The following is an 18,118-nucleotide window of genomic DNA, read 5'->3' on the forward strand; positions in this document are numbered from 1 at the left end:
GACCAGAGGAAATATTTGAAGAGATTATAGTTGAAAACTTCCCTAACATGGGAAAGGAAATAGCCACCCAAGTCCAGGAAGCGCAGCGAGTCCCATACAGGATAAACCCAAGGAGAAACACGCTGAGACACATAGTAATCAAATTGACAAAAATTAAAGAGAAAGAAAAATTATTATGAAATTACTATGAAAGCAGCAAGGGAAAAACAACAAATAACATACAAGGGAACTCCCATAAGATTAACAGCTGATTTCTCAGCAGAACCTGGCAAGGATCTCATTCAGATTCGATGGAGAAATCAAAAGCTTTACAGACAAGCAAAAGCTAAGAGAATTCAGCACCACCAAACCAGCTCTACAACAAATGCTAAAGGAACTTCTCTAAGTGGGAAATACAAGAGAAGAAAAAGAGCTACAAAAACAAACCCAAAACAATTAAGAAAATGGTCAAAGGACAATACATATTGATAATTACCTTAAACGTGAATGGATTAAATGCTCCAACCAAAAGACACAGGCTTGCTGAATGGATACAAAAACAAGACCCATATATATGCTGTCTACAAGAGACCCACTTCAGACCTAGGGACACATACAGACTGAAAGTGAGGGGATGGAGAAAGATATTCCATGCAAATGGAAATCAAAAGAAAGCTGGAGTAGCTCTATATGCATATCAGATAAAATAGACTTTAAAATAAAGAATGTTACAAGAGACAAGGAAGGACACTACATAATGATCAAGGGATAAATCCAAGAAGAAGATATAACAATTGTAAATATTCATGGACCCAACATAGGAGCACCTCAATACATAAGGCATCTGCTAACAGCTATAAAAGAGGAAATTGACAGTAACACAATAATAGTGGGGGACTTTAGCACCTCACTCACACTAATGGACCGATCATCCAGACAGAACATTAAGAAGGAAACACAAGCTTACATGACACAATGGACCAGATAGATTTAATTGATATTTATAGGACTTTCCATCCAAAAACAGCAGATTACACTTTCTTCTCAAGTGTGCACAGAACATCCTCCAGGATAGATCACATCTTGGGTCACAAATCAATCCTCAGTAAGTTTAAGAAAATTGAAATCATATCAAGCGTCTTTTCTGACCACAACGCTATGAGTTAGAAATGAATTTCAAGGAAAAAAATATAAAAAACACTAACACATGGAGACTAAACAATACGTTACTAAATAACTAAGAGATCACTGAAGAAATCAAAGAGGACATCAAAAATTACCTAGAGACAAATGACAATGAAAAAATGATGATCCAAAACCTATGGGACACAGCAGTAGCAGATCTAAGAGGGAAGTTTATAGCTATACAAGCCTACCTCAAGAAACAAGAAAAATCTCAAGTAAACAATCTAACCTTACACCTAAAGGAACTAGAGAAAGAAGAACAAACAAAACCCAAAGTTAGCAGAAGGAAACAAATCATAAAGATCAGAGCTGAAATAAATGAAATAGAAACAAAGAAAACAATAGCAAAGATCAATAAAACTAAAAGCTGGTTCTTTGAGAAGATAAACAAAATTGATAAACCATTAGCCACACTCATCAAGAAAAAGAGAGAGAGGACTCAAATCAATAAACTTAGAGACGAAAAAGGAGAAGTTACAAGAGACAACACAGAAATACAAAGCATCCTAAGAGACTACTACAAGCAACTCTATGCCAATAAAATGGACAACCTGGAAGAAATGGACAAATTCTTAGAAAGGTATAACCGTCCAAGACTGAACCAGGAAGAAATAGAAAACATGAACACCCCAATCACAGGAATGAAATTGAAACTGTGATTAAACATCTTCCAACAAACAAAAGTCCAGGACCACATGGCTTCACGGGTGAATTCTATCAAACATTTATAGAGCTAACACCCATCCTTCTCAAACTCTTCCAAAAAATTGCAGAGGAAGGAACACTCCCAAACTCATTCTATGAGGCCACCATCACCCTGATACCAAAACCAGACCAAGATACTGCTAAAAGAGAAAATTACAGACCAATATCACTGGTGAATATAGATTCAAAAATCCTCAACAAAAGAATCCTAAAGATGCCACCAGAAAACTACTAGAGCTAATCAATGAATTTGGTAAAGTTGCAGGATACAAAATTAATGCACAGAAATCTCTTGCATTCCTACACACTAATGATGAAAAATCTGAAAGAGAAATTAATGAAACACTCCCATGTACCACTGCAACAAAAAGAATAAAATAGCTAGGAATAAACCTACCTAGGGAGGCAAAAGACCTGTATGCACAAAACTATAAGACACTGATGAAAGAAACTAAAGATGATACCAACAGATGGAGAGATATACCATGTTCTTGGATTGGAAGAATCAATATTGTGAAAATGACTATACTACCGAAAGCAATCTACAGATTCAGTGCAATCCCTATCAAATTACCAATGGCATTTTTTACGGAACTAGATAAAAAAATCTTAAAATTTCTATGGAGACAAAAAATACCCTGAATAGCAAAAGCAGTCTTAAGGGAAAAAATCGGAGCTGGAGGAATCAGACTCCCTGATGTCAGACTATACTACAAAGCTACAGTAATCAATACAATATGGTCCTGGCACAAAAACAGAAACATAGATCAAAGGAACAAGATAGAAAGCCCAGAGGTAAACCCAGGCACCTATGGTCAACTAATCTCTGACAAGGGAGGCAAGGATATATAATGGAGAAAAGACAATCTGTTCAATAAGTGGTGCTGGGAAAACTGGACAGCTGTATGTAAAAGAAAGAAATCAGAACACTCCCTAACACCATACACAAAAATAAACTCAAAATGGATTAAAGATGTAAATGTAAGCCCAGACACTATAAAACTCTTAGAGGAAAACATGGGAAGAACACTCTTTGACATAAATCACAGCAAGATCTTTTTTGATCCACCTCCTAGAGTAATGGAAATAAAAACAAAAATAAACAAATGGGACCTAACGAAACTTCAAAGCTTTTGCACAGCAAAGGAAACTATAAGCAAGATGAAAAGCCAACCCTCAGAATGAGAGAAAATATTTGCAAACGAATCAACAGAGAAAGGATTAATCTCCAAAATATATAAACAGCTCATGCTGCTCATTATTAAAGAAACAAACAACCCAATCCAAAAATGGGCAGAAGACCTAAATAGACATTTCTCCAAAGAAGACATATACAGCCACTATGGAGAACAGTATGGACGTTTCTTAAAAACTAAAAATAGAACTACCATATGACACAGCAATCCCACTACTGGGCATATACCCAGAGAAAACCATAATTCAAAAAGACACATGCACCCCAATGTTCATTGCAGCACTATTTACAATAGCCAGGTCATGGAAGCAACCTAAATGCCCATCGACAGACGAATGGATAAAGAAGTTGTGGTACATATATACAATGGAATGTTACTCAGCCATAAAAAGGAACAAAATTGAGTCTTTTGTTGAGACGTGGATGAATCTAGAGACTGTCATACAGAGTGAAGTAAGTCAGAAAGAGAAAACAAATATCGTATATTAACGCATGTATGTGGAACCTAGAAAAATGGTACAGATGAACCAGTTTGCAGGGCAGAATTTTAGACACAGATGTAGAGAACAAACATATGGACACCAAGGGGGAAAAACCGTGGTGGGGTGGGGATGGTGGTGTGCTGAATTGGGCGATTGGGATTGACATGTATACACTGATGTGTATAAAATTGATGACTAATAAGAACGTGCAGTATAAACAAACAAACAAACAAAAACAACTAATACTAAACTTTCTTTGGGTTATTTGTATGGAAATATGTTAATATAAATTTTTCAGACATCACATGAAATTTCTAAAAATCTTATATGTTCTGGTATAATGTTATGTCATAATTCTAGTTATTACTTTAAAATGTATATCTCAGAAATAACTAAATTTCCTTGTCAATTGCATTATTATGAACTTTCATCAAATCTTTAACCATGGTCATTTTTAAGTCTTTTGTTATTTACAGACAGTTCCGGGTGCACTCTGATGCTTTTACAAAAATGTTCCTATAAAAGGGTTTCATCTTCAAGGAATTCATGGAAAAGACTCTGACAAGTACAGGTTTCTGGTAACTGACTATACTGCTGAACTGAATAAATAAGCATTTTCAGAACTCTAATGGAAAATTGATGAATTCATAAAAGTGCTTACAAAAGATCAAGATAAAAAAATTAATTACATGGGACTGTGTGAACTGATGAGGATGATTATAATTTTTGTGACTTTCTGTTTGAATAAAAAAAAAATCCCACAAAAAAAAAAAATAAAAATAAACCTTTGTTGTACTGACAACATATGTTTTAGTGTAGGCTGACAAAAAACATGCAAGCCCAAATAATCACATTAAAGCCATCTTATATCAGAAGAAATGTTCATTAATTTTTGGAAATAATTTCTCATGTAACTCTATTCCTAAAGAATTTTTGGAAAATATGTTAAGTTATAAATTATAAGTGTTTGTTAACGATGTTACTTTATGTCTTAGAATATTCTGGTGTTGACAGTTTTAAGAAAATCATTTTTCCAGGCTTAGTAGAAATACGTAAATAGTCAAATAGGCCATGATATATCATGTATCACTGGGGAGAAAGAAGAAAAATTATCAAAGTTTAGAATTCCTCAAGTCTGGGAGAAATGAAGCTACTAAATGTGACAGGACTCTGCCTTTTCTGCTGCTCAGAATATAGCTGAGAATTGGGAATTATGCTCGGTAATAAGCTCTTAAGCACATCTGTAGTGTGGATAAAAGTTCTTACTTGGAAAAGTGATGTTCATTCAACTAGAGCTGATTTTATATGATAGAATATAGGCCAGCAGATTTCTGTGACATACTCATAACCTTTCTGTAAATGTGCTGCCTTTATTTTTTATATCAAATGAATACTAGGGTTTCAAAAGGTATTATTCATAAATAGGATATAGTTCCTCAAAGTGGAAAAAAACTAGCCCATAACATACTGACCCTTGGGAAATAAAACACCAAATCATTTCTCCTTTGGAAGAAGTTCTCCTTTGGAACTCCAAAGGAAGCCTATATCTTTTCATCAGTAACTTTTTCAAAGGAAGAAATCACTTGAGTTTCACCATCTATCTGTACTTATTAGGTTGTCAGTTTGGTTTGAGCTTTCATCAGAGTTGGATTAACAGCTGGAAGGAAGAGTTGTCTAATCCAAACATTCACCAGGGGGCCATGAGAAAAATCTGTTACATCTGACATAGGACAATGGTACTTGTTCAAGAAGAGACTTTGAACATTTGTAACGGAAAGGCCACTTTTTGTAAAAATTGTTCAGATAATTCTCACAAATGTAAAATTGAAAATTCTATTTAATTGAAAAAGAACTCTAATTTAGTAAAGGAGAAATCTTTTCTATATCTATTCATATTATTAATTAAGGAAGTCTTATAAATTAAGTAATCACTACAAGGCCCCAAAGGAAAATACAGTAAGAATCCCAAAATTATCAATGCCAGAATCTAATACAAAATAATAATTCTACATAATAAAATATACATATTATTCCTAGGTTTGTTAGAGAGAATGACAGAAAAAGGGTTTGAGAATTACTATGTCACAAGTGATATATAACTTTAAAAGAAAGAGTTGAAGTGAATATGATAAAATATTAATGTTTACTAATTTGGCAGATAGCAATACAAAGGTCTACTACATTCATTTCTGGGTTTTTCTATATGTTTTAATATTTAATAATATTTAATATTTTGTAGTTTTCTTTAGTAAAAAAAATGACAATTTTGTAAGAGAAAGCAGGTCTTTATTAATGATGTCATGAAAAATAAATTTGATAAAGCCATAATATTTGTGTGGTTCAATGTAGATCAGAAATTATTTCCTATTAGTTTGACTTTCTCATAAAAACCTAATAAAATATTGCACCATCATGAATGTACAAAAAAAAATAAACATATCCAGTTTAGAGTTAGAACAAGAAACTGCTTATGTGAGAGTAATCAGAAAAAATATATATATCTGTTTCATTGATGTTTCAAGGAATGTTGTATATTTACAGATTGAAAATCTTGGGTCAAATAGTATACAAGTTAATGGATTAGAGTTATATAAAGCACAATTCATAAGATTATTTATATTTTGTTACACCAATCTCGTGTCGTATTGGAAAAATGAAGTGCTTGTGCGTGAATCCTGCATTACTATTGAACTTAGGTAGCTCCTTGAGAGACAGAGGTCTTTCATCCTCATTCTTGTATTACTCATTGGATACTAAAGAAAGTATCACTCCATCTCTTTACCACACAAGCTATAAAATTTAAACCACAAGTTATGCAATACAGAACTTTCTCTTTTAATAGTGAATACATTCATATGTATATGTTCTCTTCTAAGTTCATGTGTTCTATATCTCATAAGTCAACTTGACCTCCAGCTTGCTATGCCAATTGTAAATATTCCTTCTGACAATTGCTGTTAGCATCTTATGGTGACTGGAAATCTTCCTCACTCTCACATTCACCAAGCATTAGGTGTAGAAATCATATGTTCTTCTCATCCTGTTTGAACAGGTTGGACTGTGTTTCTTGATAGAGATGTTTCAATTACTTTTCCTGTGTGACTACTCCTCAAAATTTAAATTCACTTACCTATCAGGATGCATCGACAGAGATTTGAAACGTGTTCATGAAATACTCTGAGCAGTTACACATAATAAACTATCAAACTGTTCTAATGTGTCTTCTCACAGCCCTTTCAGGAATATTTCATTCATAACAGCAAAGTCTTATTCTTTTGCAACATACAAAAGCTTCCAGATACATATCTCTGTACAAAAATGTGTCACAGGCAATGCTTACAATACAGAGTCAATAACTATATTACTTGGCATCCTGTTGAAGCTCCCTATACAAAAAATACAATCAAAGCACACTGTATTTTCTTTTTTTTTCTTTAAAAAATTTTTTTAACATCTTTATTGGAGTATAATTGCTTTACAGTGTTGTGTTAGTTTCTGCTGTATAACAAAGTGAATCAGCTATACATATACATATATCCCCATATCCCCTCCCTCTTGCGTCTCCCTCCCACCCTCCTTATCCCACCCCTCTAGGTCGTCACAAAGCACCGAGCTGATATCCCTGTGCGATGCAGCTGCTTCCCACTATCTATCTAGTTTACATTTGGTAGTGTATAAATGAGAGCATTTCAAATTGTAGAAAATAATGAATGTAATTGCATTATTCAATTATTTGTAAATGTTCACTTACCTATGTAATGTTTTCATTACAGACCTGCAGGAGGAGGTAACAAGGAGAGCGACTAATCTGACTGATGAGAAGAGTTGGAGGTTAACATTCAGGGTATTGTTTCACATTCAGGTGGGACAATAGATCAGAGGTGACTCTATGTGGCCTAGGCTTTTGCTTATTGCTTTCTTTTGGATCTTCTTTGATCAGTAACATGAGGTTGTTCCCTTTCTCTAGGCAAAGGCTGTTTCTACTGTCTAAACATCTTGCAACTTTTCTATCTTTGACTAGATGGCCAAGTCAGTTTGACCCTGATGAGTTCGTTTGCTAATCTGTGATTGAGGAATAGTATCTCCACCCTGTTTCGTCGGAGCTTAAAATTTCACTAGTGTATATTTTCTGAGACATTCATGAATATATTAGTTTAGAAGAAGAAAAACAGTTGGTATGAAATGGAACAATCAGAAAACGAGAGTTCATGATAATTACAATATCATTGCTAAAATAATTCTTTTTAAAGATGAAGTCCAAGAAGTCGAGAATATTTTCAAAAGAGAACAAATTAAAACATGCTAGAAAACATTACATAAAAATTTTTAAAATATGGAGGATCAGAGAGTTCTAGCATCCATTTAACAATTCAGAAAAGGCAAAGAAAATAGAAAAAAAATTTTTTAGAAATTTCCAAAGCCAAAAGTGAGGATGATTTCCTGAAGCCCTAAAATGTGTCTGACTGTTGACTTTAGAGAAATATGAGTGGGAAAAAAATGCAGAAAGAAAAGTTTTCTCTGAAATCATCAGAAAGGCAATTTTACTCAAAGTAAGGTTAAATTCCAAAGATATGGAGAGATGATGGATGGATAGATAGGTATATAGAGAGAAAAAGTTTCTGGCTCACCAGGAATCTGATTGATATCAGGATTATCAAGTATAAAACTGCATGCTAAAATAGAGATAATAAAGATGGGTTTCTAATATTCTAAAAATTAAACTTAGTACTACTTTTCAAACTAGCCGTCAAATATAAAAGGTTTAACAAAAATATATTATAAAGACTCTGTGTAACCTATATGAAGCCCATATACAAGTACACATACATTTATTTAATCTATGATACAACCAAAAATAATCAAAGAAAAGAAGTTGAGTCAGCTTCAAAAAAGACAATGAACTGATTTATGGATGAAATGAAGAGACAATCTAGTACAGTAGATGCATAGGAGGATATCCACAAAAATTCCTATAAAAACAACAACGTTTTCACAAGTAACATGATAGGATGCTAGATCTAAGAGATGGATGGGAGAAGTTTACATTTCTTTTGTTAAAAATCATTATTTTTATGTTGATTTTTTAAAGTCTTTATTGGAGTATAATTGCTTTACAGCGGTGTGTTAGTTTCTGCTTTATAACAAAGTGAATCAGCTATACATATACATATATCCCCATGTCTCCTCCCTCTTATGTCTCATTTCCACCCTCCCTATCCCACTGAGCAGAGGTAGTTTATCTAAAGGCAGCTCCCTTCTCACCACTGCAAACTTCAAATTTTATGCTCTGCTCAGCCAGATGGCCATTGAGACGTGGAGGCACGGTTGCGGTTGCAGCCTCTGCAGCTTTTAATCTGCTGAGGAAATCATAGGAGAGGGATGCTGGACCCTGTTCTCTGTGAGCTGACAGTCTCCTGTTTAGCAGCATCAGAGCACAGCCCCAAGGACAGAGGGAAGTGTAGCCCAGGACTTTGGGATTCTTTTGACCCAAAGAGGCAATATGCTATCTGTCCTAGACTGTAGACCTGCCATGTCTGTCTGAATTCCTAAATTTCTCTAGTGAATCAAACAGATATGTAGCATCATCTCTGTTCTTTAGATACTGAACAGGAAGGAAGGGTTTATGGCAAAGGAGCTTACAACAGGACATGACAGCCCCAAAATTATCCTCTTTTCTTTTCATCACTACAGAATGCCTGATATTAAAAACTGTCCAACGATCAGACATACTACCTGAACCATCAGACCGAATGACCTAACAGAGGACCTGTATCAATATCTGAACATAAAGGAAACAAGAATGAGAGGATCCCATTGATTTCAAAAGAAATTAAATAACTTATTTGTGAACTTAAAATATGATTTTGTAGTAAAAAATATCATTTGATGAATAGGTATCAAAATTAATGGTTTGAAAGGTCAAGCACAGGTTAAAAATAGCAAAAAATAAAAATAAAAAATACACAATCTCCACAATAGATATAGAACTACTCAGGTTATCTCATAATGAGTGACTACTGGTAGTTTTGTCTTTCAAGGAATCTTTCAATTTAATCTAAGTTATTACATATGTAGATATAAAGTTGTTTATAATATTTTCTTATTTTAATATCTGTAGAATCTGTTCTGACATTACCTCTCATTCTTAATACTAGTAATTTGTGTAATCTTTTCTTTTTTACTGACTGGTCAGGCTAGAAGTTTATCAATTTTATTTGATCTCAAAGAACCAACTTTTTATTTCATTATAATTTTCTCTATAATTTTTCTGTTTTCTATTCATTGATTTGGCTCTGATCCTTATTGTTTTTCCAATTTATTTGGGTTTAATTTTCTCTTTCTTTTCTAGTTTATTAAGGTCGAAGTTGGGTTCAAATAATTAAGAATTTCTTCTTTTTTAATATCAAAATTTGGCATGTTGTGTTTTTTTTTCCTTCAACTTAAAATGATTTCTAATTTTTATTTTGATTTCTTCATTAAAACATCAAATTTCCTATTGATCACATGATGAAATTTTCATCTCAAACATTTTATTTTTCATCTCTAGAAGTTTGATTTCTATCACTTTTAAATTTTCTTGACTATTAATTCTAACATCTGTGATCATTCTAGATTGACTTTGATTTATTACTTTATATTTGAATTATGGTGTTTATTATTGTGTTATTTTATATTCTAGTAAATTTAAACTAGATGCCAGTCATTATGATTGCTGTTAGTGTCATATCTATAAAATCTTTGCATAACTCAAGGTCATAATCACTTTCTCCTATTTTTTTTTTTAGAGTATTTATAGAGTTAGATTTTGTAGTTAGGTTTATGATTGACTAGGATTTAGATTGTGCATATTGTGCAAGGTATGGATTAAAGTTCTTTTTTTTCTTCTTTTGAATGTTTAATTGTTCCACTTTCATTTCTTGGATAGACTAGTCTTTCTGTACTAAATATCTTTGTAACTTTGCAATACATGTTTAATAAACATTTTAACGTCCTTGTCTGCTAATTCTAAAATCTGAGTCAATTCTTGAATGGTTTCAATTGATTTATTATCCTCCTCAGTATAAGCAGTTTTTTTTGCTTTTTTGCTTACCTTATAATTTTAATTGGATGTCAGATATTGTGAGTTTTATCTTGGTGAGTTCTACATATTTTTGGTTTCCACAAATATGATTGAGCTGTTTTCTGGGATGCAGTTAAGTTACTTCAAAATAGCTTGATCTTTTCAGGTCTTTTCTTTTTGTAAGATTTAGGCAGATTTGGAGCACTGCCCATTTTGGACCTAATTATTCCACACTACTGAGGCCAGGGCCTTATGTATAGTTTATACTATGACCTATAATGCTTGAGGTTCTCCAGTCTGACTGGTGGGAATAGGTATTATTTTTAACCCTGTGTGAGTGAGTGTCAGACAATATTTCCAATAATCTTTTTGGGTGAGTCTTCCCTCAGTAGTGGGTAGTTACTATACACATAGGAGCTGTTCAATATTCAGCTGAAAACTTGAGGGGAACCCTCTGTATATCTCTGGAGTCCTCTCTCTGTGCACTTTTGTTCTCTAGGTAATTTGACCTGCAAACTCTAGTTACATTTGCCCCCTTCATTTCTCAGCTCCACCCACTCAAATCAGGTAGTCCAGCATTCTGCTCTGGGTGCCCATTTTATATCCCATCCTGGAAACTCCCTGAAGGCTTTAGCCTAGGAAATCAGAGATATATCTTTATTCTGGGGAATATATAGACTGTGTCCCTTTCTCAGGCATCGGTCTACCTCACTGACTTGTTTCCACTGTTGTAAAACTCTTTACTCCGTATAATTTGTTTAGGTTTTTTTATTGGCTTTGGTGGGAAGGTAAATCTTGTCTCCAAAACTCTATTTTGATGAGCAAGCAAAAGACATGATATTTTTTATAATAATACAATTCAAGACAGGGATGAATGGGAATTGTTGAAAAGGAAACAATAAAAAAGATAATTACATTGATAATTTTTGTTTCACAGCAAAAACGAACCTAGCAGGGAATGTGGTTTTATGGAAATTTGCTTGTTTGTTCTTTAATTTATAACAGAGTTTCTTGGACTTAATCTGTCACCCTCTTATCTGTTTTATATATTCTACAAATATTCACGTCAACACAATGGATATAGTTTATATGATCTTGAACATGAGCTTCACTGTACTATAAGTTATTCTTTAAAGGTCACTTAAAATTATCTTGTTGCAATTTTACTATGTGTGTGACTATTCCCTGCTAAAGTTAAACTATTATATCTTACTCATTTCTTTGTTTCCAACATTATTTCTCCATAAATATGTTTATGCCACCAACATTCCTAATTGTACTCCACACATATGTTATTGAACATATGAAAATAATAAAAATTTGAAAACTGCTTAAAGTATATTATATTTATTAATATAAAACATATTATAATTATTTCCCATTAATCAAAATATGTGCACTGGTAAACCAACAGTAAATAAAAGTGTTCAAGTTCTAGTGATTCTAGGAACCTGAAACTGAGCTAAATCCATATTATAATATTAAAATTCATAATTCAAAGTGTTACTAGAAGCAAGGGTAGACAAAAGTACAATAAGATTTCCAAATGAAAACCAATCTGTGGGAGAAATTAAGTATGTTTTTTTTTAAAACACCAAAAATACATTTTAAAACACTAAAGCCTCTAAAATGTATTTAAGATAACAAAGCATGTATTAATATCTCCTATTCATGGTCAGAAATTTAACTAGAGCAGAAAATAATGATAAGGAAGTGTTTTGAAAAAGCTAAAATGATTCATATGATCTCTTGTGAATTGCATGTAATGATAACAGTAGGTATCTGACCTGGCCTACAGTTAGTTCTGCTTAAATTCTGTTAGACTGTCTTTCTGAAAGAATTAGCTTCTGCATGTTGTTCAGATAATAGGTAGATTCAAGTGGAGAAACACATGGGAGGTGCAATGAAGATATTTTACACCTCAGATAGTCAGATGCATGACTGATGGACTTCTGGCCACACTGTAGAATAAACTATTTATTACATGTACTGTTTAAATTATTATGACAGCATGGGCAAAGATTTAGAAATGCAGTACTGTACAGCAGCCTGGTTTTCTATCTATGGTTCTACAGTGAAGGCAAAAGCATGTGGAGGAAGAAAATTTCCTTAAACAGTTTATGGTAAATTTTCATTCAATGCATTACCAGAAAAATACATACCAATTTTCAGGCTAGATTTATCAGCTTTTTAGAGATCACAAAAATCTCTAAAATATATGAATGTTTTTATATAGTAATTTCGGTCCCTCACTGAAATTCTTCCCACACATCCTTCCCAGCCTTCTTAGTTCATTTTTTTTCTCTTATTTTCCTTATTGTGAAATTCCAGGAATGAAAAAAATGTTATAACCTGGAATCCCTGTAGCTTTCTCAAGCATCATGTTCTATAGTTCATTTTTAACATTTGGCCCTTAAATTTCCAGTATATTTTCGTAGAAATACCAAACCTTTGAAAGAGCAAATCATGCTTCATGTAACCAAGGAAGTGACTTTAATGGGTTAACAACATATTACTAAAGCCAGATTATCAAGAGCACTTTATACTAAATTAGAACAACTGAAAATTATCCTGAACACCCTGCAGGATCAAAACACAAGCATAAAAACAGATCTGTGACTAAAAAAGCATATTTTAATATGATATTAAATAGAGATTAGCAGGTATTTCTTACAGCAACAGGAGAGGTAGACTGAAAGGGTGGAGAGTCTGCAGGTAGGGAAAAGAGCCTTTGTGATGAAATGTGAACTGTAAAACTTGAAAATGCTCTTAAATCTGAATGACATCATAGGTGGGAAGTATTATTTAAACACTAGCTTCCGAAGCCAGACTTGGGAAGGTCACAAACTGAAGTGTTATCTTTTTATGCTGCAAACATACACAGTGTCCAAAGACATTTTGTGTCCTCTTTCCCTTGTTCGGACAGATGTTGAAAGAAATTGTCTCTAAAATATTATTTAGCCTTAGAAAAAGAAGGAAATCTTGTCAACCACAAAAACATGGAACCTGAAAGGCATTAAGCTAAGTAAAATAAGCCAGACAGAGGAAGCGAATACTGCATAATATTACTTACATAAAGAAGCTGAAAAAAAAGTCAAATTCATAGAAACAGAGACTAGAATGGTGGTAGCCAGGGGCTGGGAGGTTGGGGAAACAGGGAGAAGCTGGTGAAGAGGTAAAAACTTTCACTTATAAGATAAATTATGTTTGAAAGTCTAATATATAACTTGGTGACTATAGTTGATAATACTGTATTATGTAATTTGACATTAGCTGAGAGAGAATAACTTGTGTTCTCACACACAGAAAAAAAACTATATATGTGAGGAGTGGACGTGTTAATTAAATCAGTGATGAGAATCCTTTCACAACGTATACATATATCAAAGCATCATGTTGTACACCTTAAATATATTATAATTTTATTTGTTAATTATGCTTGATAAAACTGAAAAAATAAAAGCATTTAAGTTAAAGCATAGTTATTTGACTTCAAAACTCTTGCATTGTCTTTTTTCCCCCAGCTTTATTGAGGTATAATTGACAAATTAAAAATTGTATATATTTAAGGTGTACAATGTGATGATTTATAATAGTATACATATTTTAATGAAAGGATTACCACAATCAAGTTAATTACCACATCTATCACCTCACAGTTACTTTTTTTTGTACCCTTGCAATGTATATCTGTGAGTTTGCGAGGGAAGTACTATGCATTTACATAGAAAATGCAAAACGACTACATGTAATCTTCTGAGTTGTTGCAGTTCAAACGTCAGTAAAGATTTCTGTTTTGATTCTACTTAAAGAAGCCACTTTATCAAAAACCCCAAAAGTTATTCTAGGCTTAGACACATTTCATTGTAACGTCAGAAAATCAACATTAAAAAGAAAATCTTAAAAAACTGCCAGTCAGAAAATAAATGTTTCCTCCAAAGTACCAACATTTAAACTAACAGCACTTTTTGCCTTACCTAAAAAGTCATTGCGTATATTAGTTGGGATAAACTAATATCACCAAATAACTCCCAAGTCTCAGTAACGTAACAAAATCAACTTCTGTTTTTTGCCCATAATAAATTCCAACGCAGTTTCAGCACACAGCTTTCCTTAGAATCAGAGACCCCGGCTCCCTCCACATTGGTACCCCTGAGACCACGGAGGTTGCCCATGGGAACCTCTGTGTCTAGACAGTGGATGAGGTAAGGGACAGTGTGGAGTCCCCACACCCACCCTTTACTGTTTCACTTTTATCCACAAATACCAGCCACTGTGCATCTCCTAAGTGAGAGGCTGGGCTAAGCCTAGCTGTGTTCCCAGGGAGAAGGGGAGAATCCATGCACTTTATGAGAATTGGCAGTCTTTCTACATTACTAGAAGCAAGCAAGGAAAAATCAGTCCATCAAACAAGAGTGAGAGTGAAAATATGTAACTATTCACCTGAAAACAAAATAAACACTAGGAGAGAATAGCATCCCCAGGCAGTTATTGAAAGAACTACTAAAGAATCTATGACAAAAAGAAAGATATGTTCTAATGTTTCAATATACATTATCATAATGTGAAGTATAAAGTAACATATATACACCTATATACATATATATGCTAGTTTTTCTTTTAGATTATGTGTTATGTTTTGTAATTTTATTTTTCTGAGAGATGGTTCTTGTTTTTCTCTTTTTACTGATGAGTGTTCCATTACACATATGAATAATAGCAACTTTCTTATGTCGCTGTTGTTGTTTTGTTTTGGATTTTTAGTTTTAGTTGTGTATTACTAATATTGGAGCTTTAATCGGAGGCTATATCCTATTTGATGAAACTACCTAAAGCCTTACGCAAATTGATTTTACAGCCTGCAGGATTCTGTTATGTTACCTATACCCAAAGTCATGATACAATCTTTTTTTCTACATCAATATTTCTGTGATAGTAGGTCATGATTTTCCCAAGATCTCCTCCGGAAAATTGATACAAATACAGAATTTTATCAGGTGAGTCTCTGATTTTTCTAACAAGGGCCTTTCTTCACTCTAGCATGGGCCCTAAAGTCCTTATGCAAATGAAAATACTTCTTGAATTTATGTGTCTCTAAAATGCTTCTGTCGATGGCAGGGAAGACATATCTCTGCCATCCAAAGATCTTACTTCTGCTTATTTAGTTTGAAATCTTGGGAAGCTTATTTAGTTTACTAAGATGAATGATTCAGTCCCCCCTAAAACTTATGTTAATAGGTATATGATTGATATCCCAGGCTTTATGATTCACCGTTTCCCATATATGTGATACCTGAACAAAACACACACTGCTAACATGAGCAGAGCTAAGCACCTGAGAGATCCCTGTAGTCTGCAGCAGAGATGACTGTAATACTCCATCAAAAAGTTCAGAATTCCCAAGAAGTTTCCTTTCATCTGTTATTAGGATTTTTTCTGCTCAGTATACCGTATATCGCATATGAAGTCCATTTAGTTGACAATTTATTGGGCAATAATCTAAAAATTATTTGTATACCACATTTCATCAACTCCATGTTACCACTCACTGTAATTTGTGTTAATATGTCATATACAAGATCGGGTTATAATTCTAAGCTGTTGATTGTGAGACATTTCTCGATGACTGACATGCAAATTTGTGAAAAATGTGTATGTTAACATCAATATAAAATTTTTTGAGCAACCAGAGAAGCTCGCTGTTCTTCAATGAAATAATGGAAAGAATTGATTTTGCAGACAGTTTTTTCATCATTAATTTATTGTGAATATTATATGAAATCTAAAGCTATAAGTTCAGCTGCATACTGTCATGTATCATACAGCTGGGACTCAGGGGACCAGATTTCCAGCTGGACCTGTTGATTGGCTTTTTGGGCAATACTGTAGCAATAGATACCCAGACTTCAGAGAGTTTAACTGAGCATGTAGGGTTTTTAATTTTAATTTTAATTTTTATTTTTTGGCCGCACCATGCAGCTTACGGAGTTTTTATTTCCCCGACCAGGGATCGAACCTGGGCCCTCAGCAGTGAGAGCACGGAGTCCTAACCACTGGACCGTCGGGGAATTCCCTGTAGGTTCTTTAGCTGTGCCTCCACAATTAACTGGTCTGTAATCTCACAGTAAGTGTCCACTGCTGGCAAAAATGGATTATCAACATATTTTTAGGAACTTCAAGTACACATTCAAAGAAAGCTAAGGAGAACTTAACAGTACAATGTGCTGCCACTTTGATGGACGGTCCTTAGTGTAAGATACTACCTCTAAAGTGCCATGTGATTCTCTTTAAATAAAAGTTTATAAATTTGCCTGGTTTATTTGTCTTGTGCATTCAGTCACATGTAATAATAGAGTTCCTCAGGGAAATCTTGGGACAATAGAGTTTCAAGGGACAGTAAAATAGTTTTTACGGGCCACTGAGAAATAGCATATTTCAGTGCTCTTTTTAGGGTTGGTAAGCTATCAAGTCAATATGTAATTGCTTTTAAACCCTTATGTCTGGAAGTAGAAAAACTCCAGAGTAGGAATCAGTCCATGACGAGGTGTTACCAATAAAAGTGTATTTGGGTGTAAAGTAAACGTTTTTTCTGCAGAAAGTGACTTCAAGTTAAAAAAGGAAATTCAAATTATTTAATTTGAATTAAACTATATAAATAAAGTATACACAAAATGTAGAATAACTCTCAAGACATTACAGTTCTGTGTAAGGGGATACCAACAAAGTTTCAAACCTTAGTCAGTCCCCTGAAACCTTCTCCCAGGCCCATCTGGGCACTTCCTTGTTAAATCCAGTTTTAGCAAGAACACTGCTGTCAGTTTAACCACAGCCCTCCTTACCCTGGATGTTTCCTCCTAGTAATTTTCCAAGCACTTACCCCACCCTGCTCCTTGGTTATAAATTCTCACTTGCCGAGGCTCTATTTGGAATTGAACCCAGTCTTTCTCCTGCACTGTAAAACCCCACTGCACTGGGCCCTACATCTATCGTGATGGTCCTGAATAAAATCTGCCTTACCATCTTTAATAAGTAGCACTGACTTTTTTTTCTACAATACCTGTTGAGTTCTTATAAAGAAATAGAAAAAAATACATATAAATGCTATCAAAAATGTAATACCTGGGATAATGAAAAGAAAAGCAAACAGCTGTTTGTCCTCATTGGCACACTTGATTTAAGTCACCGTGCTCTCTCTGAGGCTTTGTGAAAGCCATGGGTGTAAATCTGTGGTTGGATCACGTTCAGGTAGGAGATGCTCAGTGAAAGACACACAGAATCCCAATTTAAAGATGTTAATGATTCATAAACAATAATACCCTGGAGTTCTTATACCTGAAATGCACTTGTTAGCACCTAGTAGCCAGAATCGCTCCCTCTATCTTTCTTATATCTTTTTTTTTTTTTTTTTTTTTTTTTTTGCGGTACGCGGGCCTCTCCCTGCTGTGGCCCCTCCCGTTGCAGAGCACAGGCTCCGGACGCGCAGGCTCAGCGGCCATGGCTCACGGGCCCAGC

General features: G+C 34.0%; 1 non-coding gene across 1 annotated transcript; it reads right to left on the reverse strand.

Annotated features, from left to right (window-relative positions):
• Positions 1-16,601: 16,601 nt before the first annotated feature.
• TRNAE-CUC (transfer RNA glutamic acid (anticodon CUC)) lies at positions 16,602-16,674 on the reverse strand. The gene has a single exon. It is a non-coding gene; the product is annotated as a tRNA-Glu (tRNA).
• Positions 16,675-18,118: the final 1,444 nt, after the last annotated feature.

The sequence above is a fragment of the Physeter macrocephalus genome, chromosome 19 (genome assembly GCF_002837175.3).
Source record: "Physeter macrocephalus isolate SW-GA chromosome 19, ASM283717v5, whole genome shotgun sequence".
NCBI classification, from domain to species: Eukaryota; Metazoa; Chordata; class Mammalia; order Artiodactyla; family Physeteridae; genus Physeter; species Physeter macrocephalus.